The following is a 17008-nucleotide window of genomic DNA, read 5'->3' as shown; positions in this document are numbered from 1 at the left end:
TTTTATTGTCTAAAGCTTGTAACAAAAATAATGGTTATGGTTTGTAATGTATAATATATGCAGTTTCTCTTTTAAAAATGTCGCATATAGAGGTCAATACCTCGCAATGAAATCATACGTTATCTAACACGTTCTTATGGTTAAGGACGGGTTATGACAATTACCCCTACATCGATCCGTTGAATTTTAAATAGACCTTATACCAGGAGCTGCACCAATAGCTCGTGCTCCATACAGACTCACACCCAGAGAAATGAAAGAATTACAAAGTCAGTTACAGGAACTTTTAGAGCGTGGTTTCATTCGACCAAGCATATCACCATGGGGAGCTCCTGTTTTGTTTGTCAAGAAGAAGGATGGTACATTTAGGTTGTGTATCGACTACCGAGAGTTGAACAAACTTACCATCAAGAACCGTTACCCACTACCGAGAATCGACGACTTATTTGATCAACTACAAGGCTCGTCGGTTTATTCGAAGATTGATTTACGTTCTGGGTATCATCAAATGTGGGTGAAGGAGGATGATATTCCAAAGACTGCTTTTAGGACGCGTTACAGTCATTACGAGTTTATGGTTATGCCGTTTGGGTTGACTAACTCACCAGCTGTGTTCATGGACCTCATGAACCGAGTGTGTGGACCATACCTTGACAAGTTTGTCATTGTTTTCATCGATGACATACTTATTTACTCAAAGAATGACCAAGAGCATGAAAAACATTTGAGAAAAGTGCTAGAGTTGTTAAGAAAAGAAAAACTGTACGCTAAGTTTTCAAAGTGTGCATTTTGGTTAGAAGAAGTTCAATTCCTCGGTCATATATTGAATAAAGAAGGTATTCAGGTGGATCCAGCAAAGATTGAAACCGTTGAAAAGTGGGAAACCCGAAAAACTCCAAATCACATACGCCAATTTTTAGGACTAGCTGGTTATTACAGAAGGTTCATCCAAGATTTTTCCAAAATAGCAAAACCCTTGACTGCATTAACGCATAAAGGGAAGAAATTTGAATGGAAGGATGAACAAGAAAAAGCGTTTCAATTGTTGAAGAAAAATTTAACTACGACACCTATATTTTCATTACCTGAAGGGAATGATGATTTTATGATATATTGTGAAGCCTCAAAGCAAGGTCTCGGTTGTGTATTAATGCAACGAACAAAGGTAATTGCTTATGCGTCTAGACAATTGAAGATTCACGAGCAGAATTATACGACACATGATTTGGAATTAGGCGCGGTTGTTTTTGCATTAAAGACTTGGAGGCACTACCTATATGGGGTCAAAAGTATTATATATACCGACCACAAAAGTCTTCAACACATATTTAATCAGAAACAACTGAACATGAGGCAGCGCATATGGATTGAATTGCTGAATGATTATGACTTTGAGATTCGTTACCACCCAGGAAAGGCAAATGTGGTAACCGACGCCTTGAGCAGAAAGGACAGAGAACCTATTCGAGTAAAAGCTATGAATATAATGATTCACACTAACCTTAATACTCAAATAAAGGAGGTGCAACAAGGAGTTTTAAAAGAGAGAAATTTAAAGGATGAAATACCCAAAGGATCGGAGAAGCATCTTAATATTCGGGAAGATGGAACCCGGTATAGGGCTGAAAGGATTTGGGTACCAAAATTTGGGAGATATGAGAGAAATGGTACTTAGAGAAGCTCATAAAACCAGATACTCAATACATCCTGGAACGGGGAAGATGTACAAAGATCTCAAAAAACATTTTTGGTGGCCAGGTATGAAAGCCGATGTTGCTAAATACGTAGGGGAATGTTTGACGTGTTCTAAGGTCAAAGCTGAGCATCAGAAACCATCAGGTCTACTTCAACAACCCGAAATCCCGGAATGGAAAGGGGAAAACATTAGCATGGATTTCATCACTAAATTGCCAAGGACTGCAAGTGGTTTTGATACTATTTGGGTAATAGTTGATCGTCTCACCAAATCAGCACACTTCCTGCCAATAAGAGAAGATGACAAGATGGAGAAATTAGCACGACTGTATTTGAAGGAAGTCATCTCCAGACATGGAATACCAATCTCTATTATCTCTGATAGGGATGGCAGATTTATTTCAAGATTCTGGCAGACATTACAGCAAGCATTAGGAACTCGTCTAGACATGAGTACTGCCTATCATCCACAAACTTATGGGTAAAGCGAAAGGACGACACAAACGCTTGAAGACATGCTACGAGCATGTGTTATTGATTTCGAAAACAGTTGGAATCGACAACTACCGTTAGTAGAATTTTCTTACAACAACAGCTACCATTCAAGCATTGAGATGGCGCCATTTGAAGCACTTTATGGTAGAAAGTGCAGGTCTCCGATTTTTTGGAGTGAAGTGGGCGATAGACAGATTACGGGTCCGGAGATAATACAAGAAACTACCGAGAAGATCATCCAAATTCAACAACGGTTGAAAACCGCCAAAAGTCGACAAAAGAGATACGCTGACATTAAAAGAAAAGATATAGAATTTGAAATTGGAGAAATGGTCATGCTTAAAGTTGCACCTTGGAAAGGCGTTGTTCGATTTGGTAAACGAGGGAAATTAAATCCAAGGTATATTGGACCATTCAAGGTTATTGATCTTGTCGGACCAGTAGCTTACCGACTTGAGTTACCTCAACAACTCGCGGCTGTACATAACACTTTCCACGTCTCGAATTTGAAGAAATGTTTTGCTAAAGAAGATCTCACTATTCCGTTAGAGGAAATCCAAATCAACGAAAAACTTCAATTCATCGAAGAACCCGTCGAAATAATGGATCGTGAGGTTAAAAGACTTAAGCAAAACAAGATACCAATTGTTAAGGTTCGATGGAATGCTCGTAGAGGACCCGAGTTCACCTGGGAACAAGAAGATCAGATGAAAAAGAAATACCCGCACTTATTTCCAGAAGATACGTCAACACCTCCAACTGCTTAAAATTTCGTGATGAAATTTATTTAACGGGTAGGTACTGTAGTGACCAGAACTTTTCCATGTTTACATATATTAAATGAAATTGATATTTATATGATTAAGTGTTTCCAACATGTTAAGCAATCAAACTTGTTAAGACTTGATTAATTGAAATAGGTTTTATATAGACAATTGACCACCCAAGTTGACCGATGATTCACGAACGTTAAAACTTGTAAAAACTATATGATGTCAAATATATGGATATATATATATATATATATATATATATATATATATATATATATAGTTAACATGGTATTATGATAAGTAAACATATCATTAAGTATATTAACAATGAACTACATATGTAAAAACAAGACTACTCACTTAAGGATTTCGAAACGAGGCATATATGTAACGATTATCGTTGTAACGACATTTAATTGTATATATATATATCATAGTAAGATATATTAATACATCATAATATCATGATAATGTAATAATTTAACATCTCATTTGATATAATAAACAATGGGTTAACAACACTTAACAGGATCGTTAACCTAAAGGCTTCAAAACAACATTTACATGTAACGACTAATGATGACTTAACGACTCAGTTAAAATGTATATACATGTAGTGTTTTAATATGTATTCATACACTTTTGAAAGACTTCAAGACACTTATCAAAATACTTCTACTTAACAAAACTGCTTACAAGTACATCCTCGTTCAGTTTCATCAACAATTCTACTCGTATGCACCCGTATTCGTACTCGTACAATACACAACTTTTAGATGTATGTACTATTGGTATATACACTCCAATGATCAGCTCTTAGCAGCCCATTTGAGTCACCGAACACATGTGTTAACCATCATTTGGCAACTAGCATGAAATATCTCATAAAATTACAAAAATATTAGTAATCATTCATGACTTATTTACATGTAAACAAAATTACACATCCTTTATATCTAATCCATATACCAACGACCAAAAACACCTACAAACACTTTCATTCTTAAATTTTCTTCATCTAATTGATCTCTCTCAAGTTCTATCTTCAAGTTCTAAGTGTTCTTCATAAATTCTATAAGTTCTAGTTTCATAAAATCAAGAATACTTCCATGTTTGCTAGCTTACTTCCAATCTTGTAAAGTGATCATCCAACCTCAAGAAATCTTTCTTATTTACAGTAATATATCTTTCTAATGCAAGGTAATACTCATATTCAAACTTTAATTCAATTTCTATAACTATAACAATCTTATTTCGAGTGGAATTCTTACTTGAACTTATTTTCGTGTCATGATTCTGCTTCAAGAACTTTCAAGCCATCCAAGGATCCTTTGAAGCTAGATTTATTTTTCTCATTTCCAGTAGATTTATCCACAAAACCTGAGGTAGTAATGATGTTTATAACATCATTCGATTCATATATATAAAACTACCTTATTCGAAGGTTTAAACTTGAAATCATTAGAACATAGTTTAGTTAATTCTAAACTTGTTCGCAAACAAAAGTTAATCCTTCTAACTTGACTTTTAAAATCAACTAGACACATGTTCTATATCAATATGATATGCTAACTTAATGATTTAAAACTATGATAAACTTTGATTTAAAAGTTGTTCTTCTGGGAAATTGATTTTTCTTATGAACATGAAACTATATCCAAAAATCATGGTTAAACTCAAAGTGGAAGTATGTTTTCCAAAATGGTCATCTAGACGTCGTTCTTTCGACTGAAATGACTACCTTTACAAAAACGACTTGTAACCTATATTTTTGAGTATAAATTTATAATTTTTATGTATAGATTCATAAACTTAAGTTCAATATGAAACCATAGCAATTGGATTCACTCAAAACGGATTTAAAACGAAGAAGTTATGGGTAAAACAAGATTGGATATTTTTGCTTGTTGTAGCTACGTGAAAATTGGTAACAAATCTATATTAATCATATCCTAGCTAACTTGTATTGTATTATATATGTATTCTAATATATTATGTAATCTTGGGATACCATAGACACGTATGCAAATGTTTTGACATATCATATCGACCCATCTATATATATTATTTGGAACAACCATAGACACTCTATATGCAGTAATGTTGGAGTTAGCTATACAGGGTTGAGGTTGATTCCAAAAATATATATACGGACGTGTATACACTAGGTCGTGGAGTGGGTCAAGATAATATATATCAATTTATTTTCTGTACATCTAATTATGGACAACTAGTTGTAGGTTACTAACGAGGACAGTTGACTTAATAAACTTAAAACATTAAAACGTATTAAAAATGTTGTAAATATATTTTAAACACACTTTGATATATATATGTACATATTTGTTATAGGTTCGTGAATCGACCAGTGGCCAAGTCTTACTTCCCGACGAAGTAAAAATCTGTAAAAGTGAGTTATAGTCCCACTTTTAAAATCTAATATTTTGGGATGAGAATACATGCAAATTTATAAATGTTTTACGAAATAGACACAAGTAAATGAAACCACTTTATATGGGTGAATGATCGAAGCCGAATATGCCCCTTTTTAGCTTGGTAGCCTAAGAATTTGGGAACAGACCCCCAAATTGACGCGAATCCTAAAGATAGATCTATCGGGCCCAACAAGCCCCATTCTGGAATTTGGAATGCTTTAGTACTTCGAAATTATCATGTCCGATGGGTGTCTCGGAATGATGGGGATATTCTATATGCATCTTGTTAATGTCGGTTACCAGGTGTTCACCGTATGAATATTTTTATCTCTATGTATGGGATGTATTGAAATATGAAATCTTGTGGTCTACTATTTCGATTGATAAATATATAGGTTAAACCTATAACTCACCAATATTTTTGTTGACGTTTAAAGCATGTTTATTCTCAGGTGATTATTAAGAGCTTCCACTGTTGCATACTAAAATAAGGACAAGATTTGGAGTCCATGCTTGTATGATATTATGTAAAAACTGCATTCAAGAAACTTATTTTTGATGTAATATATTCTTATTGTAAACCATTATGTAATGGTCGTGTGTAAACTGTATATTTTAGATTATCATTATTTGATAATCTACGTAATGTTTTTTTTAAACCTTTATCGATAAAATAAAGGTTATGGTTGTTTTAAAAATGAATGCAGTCTTTGAAAAACGTCTCATATAGAGGTCAAAACCTCGCGACGAAATCAATTAATATGGAACGTTTATAATGAATATGAACGGGACATTTCATAATGTCCTAACCGCATTAAATGACTCACACCCACCAAACCGGCCATTAATGGCCATGACTCGTCATAAATCACTAAAAGCTAGTGATTAGAGTCTACTATCACTAATTAACACAAACTTAGGGTATTTCATACCCATTTCACCCAATTAGGTCAACCATGACTCATTTGACCCATTTTAACACTTATACCTACAAACTTGGTCAAACTTAACCCCCTTAACATGCTTTCATCATTTACAAGTGTGTTAGTGACTAGCAACTCAATTTAACACTTACAAAACCCCAATTACATGAACACACCCTAGGTTAACACCATTTGGGTTTTCTTACATCAAATTAACCCAAATCCACCCATTAAATTCCCAAATAGGTCTTACAAGTCCCAAATGGCCAAACCCTAGCCATAAATTAACTAAAACTCAAAATACGGAGTCAAGACTTACCAACACTATCCACTCGTAGCTAAGAACGAGGAGAACAACTTTAATTTTTGCTCCAAAGATCAACTCTAAGTTCTTCACTCTCAAATCTCACTTTGAATCTAAGTGGGTTTTATGTTTTGAGAGTAAATGGAGAAGAAAAATGAAAAAGAAATGAATAATATGGATAAGTGGTGGAGATTAAATGCTCCAATCAGATCTACACGCGAAAAGGCCAAATTACCCTCGAACTACACCTTTTAATAACTAAATTCGGAACCAGACTGCACAGATGGTTGCGGCGCGGCGTTTCACGTAATTCTCGAGCTGTTTTGATCTCCTCCTGACATTGGTTTGCGCCTAGTGTCGCGGCGCGACTCCCTTTACCGCGGCGCGACATTGCAAGTGATTTTTGATCTGAATATCGAGCCTCCTGACTTTGTTTTGTGTCCAACGTCGCGGCGCGACATGGACTTCCTTGGCGCAGCAAAGGCCTGCGCCTGGTCATTTTGACAACTTAAACTCCATCACCGATTTATTTGACTTGTACATTCCATTCCCGCTTCCTATATTCCCTAGCCTTCACCAAATAGTCTTACAAGACTTACTACACTCCTAACCGCATATATACTTATGCACATATAGGTTCTCATGCGTTACGTATATTTATATATATACATAACGCATACACATCAAATTACCATTTAAATTTATTAATCACATAACAACGAAATATAGACGTGCTAACGGTTAACTATATACCTTAAGACATGTAGGGAGAAAACGGGATGTTACAACTCTCCCCCACTTGAATCGGAGCGCGTCCTCGCGATCCAAGCAGCATGATAAGCCGGAAGATAAACCAAAACAAACTCTTCGGATTCCCACGTAAATTCAGAACCCTTTGTCGCCATTGCACTTTAAAAGTTCTAACTTCCTTGTTTCGCAACATCTTAACCTTCTCATCAAGAATTGCAATCGGCTCTTCAACATACTCTAATTTGGTGTTCAACGCAATCTCATCTAGTGGCACCCAAGTCGAGTCATCCGCAAGACACGTACGGAGATGGGAAACATGAAACGTGTTATGGATCCCCGCAAACTCTTCGGACAACTCTAGTCTATAAGCAACCTCACAAACACGTGCCAAAACCTTGAAAGGACCAATAAATCGAGGAGCTAACTTTCCTCGCTTTCGGAACCGAATAACACCCTTCCATGGCGAAACCTTAAGCATCACCATGTCACCTTCTTGAAACTTAATCGTTCGTCTACCTTTATCGCCATAAGATTTTTGTCTATCTTGCGCCGCCTTAAGACGAGCCCGAATCATCTCAATCTTACTATTCGTCTCTAGGACCAAATCGGTACTACCGATTTCTCGTTGTCCCACTTCACCCCAACAAATAGGAGTTCGACACCTACGCCCATAAAGCATCTCATAAGGTGGCATTCCAATACTAGTGTGGTAACTATTATTGTATGAGAATTCCACCAATGGTAAGTGCTCATCCCAACTTCCACCAAAATCAATAATACACACCCTTAACATATCCTCCAACGTTTGATTCGTACGCTCGGTTTGACCGTCCGTTTAAGGATGATACGCCGTGCTCATTTTCAATTGAGTACCCATATCTTCATGAAACTTATTCCAAAACCGAGACGTGAAACGAGTATCTCGATTCGAAACAATAGATATAGGAACTCCATGTCTCGATATCACCTCCTTGATAAACAACTTGGACAAAGCCTCCGACGATATCGTTTCCTGAATGGGAAGAAACAAAGCACTCTTCGTCAATCGATCAACTATCACCCAAATTGTATCATATTGGGTTCTCGCCGTCTTTGGTAACTTGGTGATGAAGTCCATGGTAATGTGCTCCCATTTCCATTTCGGGACTTCCAAAGGTTGTAGCTTACCGTACGGCTTTTGGTGTTCGGCTTTAACTTGCAAACACGTGACACATTGTTCAACATACTTAACAACATCACGTTTCATGCCCGGCCACTAATACTCCTTCTTTAAATCAAGGTACATTTTCGTCGCGCCCGAATGAATGGAATACTTTGACTTATGTGCTTCATCAAGTAGCACCCGTCGGTAATCACCCATCTTAGGCACCCACACTCTTCCTTGAAAGGACAACAAACCATGCGGGCCTAAAGTAATAAACTCCGTTTGCCCCACGATTCGTTCCTCATGCTTGTTGTGAACGTAAGCTTCTATTTGAATCTCACCAAGCTTTACAAGAAAATCGTTAGTAATGATCATGCGTAACGATCCTACTCGTATTGCCGGATGTTGACTCTTTTGACTTAGCACATCCGCGACCACGTTCGCCTTACCCGGATGATAAAGTATTTCACAATCATAATCCTTTACCACATCCATCCACCTACGTTGACGATAATTCAAATCTCGTTGATCAAAGAGATGTTTCAAACTCTTATGATCCGAATAAATAGTACACTTGACACCATACAAGTAGTGGCGCCAAATTTTCAACGCATGTACCACCGCCGCCAATTCAAGATCATGAGTCGGGTATCTCTTTTCGTGTTCCTTTAATTGTCGAGAGGTGTAAGCGATGACTTTACCCCTTTGCATTAGAACACACCCGAGCCCATTTAAAGAAGCATCACAATAAACCGTCATGTCTTCTACCCCTTTCGACAACACTAACACCGGAGCTTGACACAACTTCTCTTTTAACAATTGAAAAGCAATTTCTTGCTTGTTCTCCCAATTAAATCTAGTGTTCTTCCTCGTAAACTTTGTCAATGGAGAAGCAATCTTAGAAAAGTCTTGGATAAACCGACGATAATAACAGGCCAATTCGAGAAAACTTCGGATTTCCGTAGGCGTAGTCGGTCGTCCCCAACTCTTCACCGTCTCTATCTTCTCCGGATCTACTTGAATACCATCTTTGTTCACAATGTGGCCAAGGAATTGAACTTCCCTTAGCCAAAATTCACATTTGGAGAATTTAGCATACAACTTCTCCTTCCGCAACGTCTTCAACACTTCACACAAATGGTGTTCATGTTCCTTCATACTCTTAGAATAAATAAGTATGTCGTCAATGAACACGATTACCGACTTGTCCAACATAGGTTGGCACACTCGGTTCATAAGATCCATGAATGCTGCCGGTGCATTCGTGAGACCAAAAGGCATAACTACAAATGCAAAATGCCCGTAATGAATTCGGAAAGTCGTTTTCTCTATGTCCTCCTCACGGACCCGCACTTGGTGATAGCCAGACCGTAAGTCAATCTTAGAAAAATACGTTGCACCTTGGAGTTGGTCAAATAAATCGTCAATCCGAGGTAATGGATAACGATTTTTGATCATCACTTTGTTCAACTCCCGATAGTCGATGCACATCCGCATACTACCATCCTTCTTCTTCACAAATAAAATCGGAGCACCCCATGGCGAGGAACTCAGTCGAATAAAACCCTTTTCAAGCAACTCTTGGGTTTGATTTAACAACTCTTGCATTTCCGTCGGTGCTAAACGATAAGGAGTTTTAGCAATGGGGGTAGCCCCCGGAACCAACTCAATGCGAAATTCAACTTGTCTTTCCGCCGGAACGCCCGGTAACTCATCCGAAAAAACGTCTTCAAATTCGTTAACCACCAGACTTTCACGAATGGGTGGTGGCTCATCACGAGTATCAACTACATGGGCAAGAAAATCCATGCCACCACTAACAAGGAAATGACGTGCTCGTGCATAAGTGCATATCGGCACAAGTCTTCTTCGCTTATCACCATGAATAATTAACTCTCCCCCACTTGGGGTCTTCACACGAATGAATTTATCATGGCATGCAATATCGGCTCTATAACGATCGAGCCAATCCATACCAACAACAATATCAAAATCACCCAAAGTCATCGGAATGAGATCAATTTTAAACGTTTCGGTACCGAACATAACATTACAATTTTTACACACATCAACCACTAGCACCGTCTTGCCATCCGCTATTTCGACCTCTACCGGATGACTTAACTTAGCTAACAGTTTATTAAGTTTAGGCACAAATTTTGGAGACACAAACGACAAATTTGCACCACTATCAAATAGAATCCTTGCCGGATTAGAGTTAACCATGAAAGTACCTGAGACAACTTCGTTAGATTGCTTGGCTACATCATTTGTCATCAAATAGTTGCCACCCCTAGCCGTACCTGCCGCTTTCTCTAGTCGCTTAACATTATCATCGCGCAAATCGGGACACTCCGGCCTCTTATGCCCTTCTTTACCGCAATTAAAACAAGTGAGCTTGGTTGTAGATGATGGTTTTGGGCACTCACGAGCCATGTGCCCCCTTTGTCCACAATTGTAGCAAGCATAAGTAAAATCTCCGGAAGCACCCTTCTTCACACTACCGACACTCTCGGAACCTTCTTGTTCTTCTTGTTTGAAAAATTCGAATGACTAGTAGCTTCAAACTTCCTCTTGCCAAAAGTAAAGCCACTCTTTCTCAAGATGAGCGACTCGAAACCTTTGGCCATATCAAACAACTCATCAAAGCTTTTCACCACGTTCACACTAATCTTTTCTAGATAATTGTCATTCAAGATTCGATAGAAGTCTTCCTTCAACATCTTATCATTCCCGACATACTCCGGACAAAATTGGGTTTTTGAGAAGAAAACAGATTTGTGAGTGTTTAAATCCATCGAACCTTGCCTCAAGGAACGCAACTCATCCTTAAGTCTAGTAAGATCGGCCGAAGTTCGGTACTCTTGGAAAAATTCCGCCTTAAACTCGTCCCAAGTAAAATCCATACATTGTTCTTCACCATAAACTTGGATTTTCGCATCCCACCACAATTTAGCGTCACCTCTCAACATGCTACACCCATACCTCGTCTTTTTATCAAGAGGGCATTCACAAGTACGAAAGTCTCCCTCCATGTCGGAGATCCACCGGGCACTCTTAAGTGGGTCCCGTTCGCCCTCAAAAGTAGGAGGTTGAGCGTCTTTAAAATTCTTATAGAAAAAGTCGCGTCTTCCAACATTGTCCTCTTGAAGGACAACTTTAATTTGCACCTTTACTACGTTGACTAATTGATCGTCAATCGTATCTAGAAACATCTTCTTAACATATTCTAGGAAAGATGCATGATGACTTTTTAAAATGGCCTCAACATTGGCCGTGAATTCGGGGTCCTCGTTCGTGCCCCCATTTTCGGTGTCGTGTCCGTTTCTCATCTTCATTCTATAAAACGGAAGAGATTAAACAACGAAACAAAAGACTTGACACATATATACACATATACATCGTACCGCCCCATCTTGCTCAAAAATCGTCGTACATTGCTTGTTTGATACAATTTGCACCCGTAATAATGGTAGCTAGTCATTACTACGCGAGCACATCGCATTAACTCACTAGTACAACGCCCATCTCGCTTGATGATTGCAATTACCACACAAAACAAATAGCGCAAGGTTAGTTCACATAAACCTATGCACTAACCAAACCCGATCCGACCCGAAGTCCAACAAGTCCCGCATAAATCGCACACACAATAAAGTCTAAGTCTAGAAACCTATCTCAAGTCGCCTAAATCCCTTAGACCATGCTCTGATACCACTTGAAACAACCCAACCCGTATTCCATACGATAATTTTTTTTTAAAATAACAAGCCATTAGCGCCCAACTAAACGGTTACATGTAACCCATTCAAATAATATCACAAATTAAATGTTTACAAACGGCACGAAACACTAGGCCAACTTCAAAAGCTTCAACAAGCATCACCAAGGAACACCTAGTGCCCAACAACCCCTTTTCCCCTATCCGCACCTGCATCTAAAAAGATAAACAATGAGAGGGGTAAGCTAATGCTTAGTGAGTGCAATAATTATACGAATACATATACAACCTACTTACTTGCAATCAGTTACACATTTACCGCATACATGCTAGCAATATAAATAATCATACAATCACAAGTATAATAACTAAACTTCCAACCACACAAGCTAGCATAACGTTAGCATATAACTCGAACAATATAATATGCTACAATACAACGCACAACCATGGTTAACTAATCGAACGAGGGAACGGTAGTTAAAAGACCGTCGGAGTTCATAACAACCATTAGTGCACTTAACACGTCGTACACTAACCCCACGGGTGGCATCTTAACACGTCGATACTTCTCCCAGGGTGGTGCCTTAACACGTCGACACTTCACCCCGAGTGGTGTCTTAGCACATCGACACTTCACTTGTTACATCTCTCGGAGTGGCATCTTAACACGTCAATGCTTCACTCCCGAGTGGTGTCTTAACACGCCGACACTTCACTCGCCACGTGAGAAGTGGTGTCTTAACACGTCGACACTTTACGACTCATACCACACAAATAAATACATCATATATGCACGCATATAATTATTCCACTCACCTTATCACGTCGGTGGTGATTTATTACTCCCGAATGCTTCAAGCAAGGTACCTAATACATAAGTACACATTCAATACACAACAAGTGGAATTAACCACCTTACTCACTCTTGAGCATTTAATGTCCTAACCGCATTAAATGACTCACACCCACCAAACCACCCATTAATGGCCATGACTCGTCATAAATCACTAAAAGCTAGTGATTAGAGCCTACTATCACCAATTAACACAAACTTAGGGTATTTCATACCCATTTCACCCAATTAGGTCAACCATGACTCATTTGACCCATTTTAACACTTATACCCACAAACTTGGTCAAACTTAACCCCCTTAACATGCTTTCATCATTTACAAGTGTGTTAGTGACTAGCAACTCAATTTAACACTTACAAAACCCCAATTACATGAACACCCCCTAGGTTAACACCATTTGGGTTTTCTTACATCAAATTAACTCAAATCCACCCATTAAATCCCCAAATGGGTCTTACAAGTCCCAAATGGCCAAACCCTAGCCATAAATTAACTAAAACTCAAAATACGGAGTTAAGACTTACCAACACTATCCACTCGTAGCTAAGAATGAGGAGAACAACTTTAATTCTTGCTTCAAAGATCAACTCTAAGTTCTTCACTCTCAAATCTCACTTTGAATCTAAGTGGGTTTTATGTTTTGAGAGTAAATGGAGAAGAAAAATGGAAAAGAAATGAATAATATGGATAAGTGGTGGAGATTATATGCTCCAATCAGATCTACATGCAAAAAGACCAAATTACCCTCGAACTACACCTTTTAAAAACTAAATTCGGAACCAGACTGCACAGATGGTCGCGGTGCGACCCTGTTTTGCTGTGGCGTGGCGTTTCACGTAATTCTCGAGCTGTTTTGATCTCCTCCTGACATTGGTTTGCGCCTAGTGTCGCAGCGTGACTCCCTTTACCGCGGTGCGACATTGCAAGTGATTTTTGATCTGAATATCGAGCCTCCTGACTTTGTTTTGTGTCCAACGTTGCGGCGCGACATGGACTTCCGCAGCACGGCAAAGGCCTGCGCCTGGTCATTTTGACAACTTAAACTCCATCACCGATTTATTCGACTTGTACATTCCATTCCCACTTCCTATATTCCCTAGCCTTCACCAAATAGTCTTACAAGACTTACTACACTCCTAACCGCGTATATACTTATGCACATATACGTTCTCATGCGTTACGTATATTTATATATATACATAACGCATACACATCAAATTACCATTTAAATTTATTAATCACATAACAACGAAATATAGACGTGCTAACGGTTAAGTATATACCTTAAGACATGTAGGGAGAAAACGAGATGTTACATGATGGTTGACTACATAATCTATCAAACATTAGAGATGAGTTGGTCGACCACTTCTATAGAATGGTCGACTACATATTCTACCAAACATCAAAGAGGAGTTGGTCGACCACTTCACTAACTCCTCTTTTACGTCTGGTAGACTACGTAGTCAACCATCTTATTGAAGTGGTCAACCAACTCCTTGGTAGATGATGTACAGTCGGTTTATTTTATGCGGTGTTGTTAGGTCGCTAAACGTCTATTAAGTGATCAACAGAGATGAGTGGTTTTTTATTTATAATTGTAGGGCCTAAATCTACTACTCCTTCCTATGGGTGAGCAATGGAAGTATGACATAGGGTCGTTCGTTTAAGAAGTCAACAGAATCGAACCTTTCATTATAGTGTAATCCTAGTATTATTCTAAGTAGTAGTTGGAATATGTTTTGGTTTTCTAGATCCGAATAATTAATATATATATATATATATATATATATATATATATATATATATATATATATATATATATATATATATATATATATATATATATATGCTAGATTTTTTGAGCCCGTGCGATGCACGGGGGCTTTAATATAACTGATTAAAAATGATATTTTATTAAATTAGTATCAACAAATGATATAATATTTTTTTTAATAACGAAATATATTTATTTAAAATTGTCGAACAAATGATATAAGGCTAAAGCTAGTGCATGCTATTGCTTTCGTTAGTACGATGCTGAATATGTGTAATGTTGGCTCATGGGTACGTTATAACCAGTTACCTGTTATACTATCCTAAACGGACTTGTCATAGACATGTCACTGGGTAATACCGATAGGCTTGAATATTCTGAATATACAGCAACACCACATACTCCCGACGTCAGAGCAACACGACTACATGAATACACTAGATGGCTCATCAATAGGAGCGACCCTGTATGGTGGCGTATTAACAATCCTTAAGGTCTAAACTTTCTTAAGCATATCTAGAATAAAAGTCATATCGTGACCGAGAGACGTGATGTGTTCTGATGCTATCGCTAATGATTGGTAAAAGATCAGTTATGTTCTTATTTGAAAGAAAGCCAACCATGATGAACACCATGAAAAGATTTATAAGTGTAAAATCGATGAACACGGGTTATCCTAACGGTCCAACCCTTTATGAGTTAAACAAACAGTTCTTCAATTAACTAAAGAATCCCTCAAGCGAAGCGCAATTGCTGAGACCGCGTTATGGTGTAAATGTACATTATCCACACTGAAACTGTTTACATGGCCATACATAGCATAAGCATAGAGTACTACAACCGGTGTGCCTCCTTATATACATGCGATGTTTAAATGCTAATGACTACAGTAGCATAGCCTGAGGTCAACCGTGTACTCCAAGAGTCAATCAGAGTTTCCATTTACAAAAGATCATTTACCAGAATCCGTAGTGTCGGTTGTCGTACTACAACCGGTGTGCCTCCATCAAGCGCACTATGTATCTGGCAGAGTTTTCTTACCAAGGGGGTGAAAATAGATAGTGTACTCTGAATCGGGGATCACGACTTCCCAATAACAGAGACTATAACCACGTTCTATTAGTTAAAAAAGCGATTGAGTTTAGTCATAATCAGAGAGCATCATAACAACATCACATTACACATTCATTATTTTAACATCGTAACTAACTACGGCATAACATACACTAAAAGATAACTACTCGCTAATCATGATAACAATATGATCTATCAATTGAATAATGAAAGACATTATAAAAGATCGTATAAAAATATATGAGTACCGTAGATTATTCGAGTTTTGAAAGTACAAAAGTGAAAACTTCGGACGCACCTCCAATCGTTTACAAACTCCGTTTAACACCTACTCTAGGTAATTATCGCTAATCGATAATTAGTATCATAATCCTAGAGAGAGAATCTAGAGAAAGAAGTGAGATTGAGAGTAGATTGTGTGTTGAAATGGATGACAAATGAGCCTTTAAATAGGGTGAAACTGGGCCTGGCACGTGGAGACTGCCGGTGGAAATGTGGATAACCCGTGGTGAGTGCCCATGGATTTGGTCTGGTTGCCCGTGTATAATGACCCGTCAAAGTACACTTGACGACCATCGTTATCTTGGTCCCACAGCTTTATCATAACTCTAAATGAATTTAATAAATAACCTTGCATTCTTTATTTAAAAATGATTTCCTATAAAGGAAACCTACCAAAATATGTAAGTTTAGAAAAACCATACATAAATACTTAATCAAAAGTTGACCAAAATAAAGTCAACAAACACCCACAATTTAGTGTATCAAAATAGAATGCAAGTTAATGTTTAACAAAAACTGCCATCATAAATTTGCAGACTCTCTAAGTACAGCGGAAGCAATCAATCATGAACCTGAGAATAAAATATGCGAGTAACTGTCAACAAAAATGTTGAGTAAATTATATGTTTAATATTGCAAACAATATTTAATTTAAACTGTAAAAATTTATGTTTGAAAACATAAAGCCTTATTTTGGACCACAAAAATTATATGCTCGAAAACATATAAAACATTATTCCATTAACCCGTGAGCCACCTGGTAACCACTTAACTAATT

Source organism: Rutidosis leptorrhynchoides, chromosome 2 (genome assembly GCF_046630445.1).
Source record: "Rutidosis leptorrhynchoides isolate AG116_Rl617_1_P2 chromosome 2, CSIRO_AGI_Rlap_v1, whole genome shotgun sequence".
NCBI classification, from domain to species: domain Eukaryota; kingdom Viridiplantae; phylum Streptophyta; class Magnoliopsida; order Asterales; family Asteraceae; genus Rutidosis; species Rutidosis leptorrhynchoides.
This window is presented reverse-complemented; position numbering follows the sequence as displayed.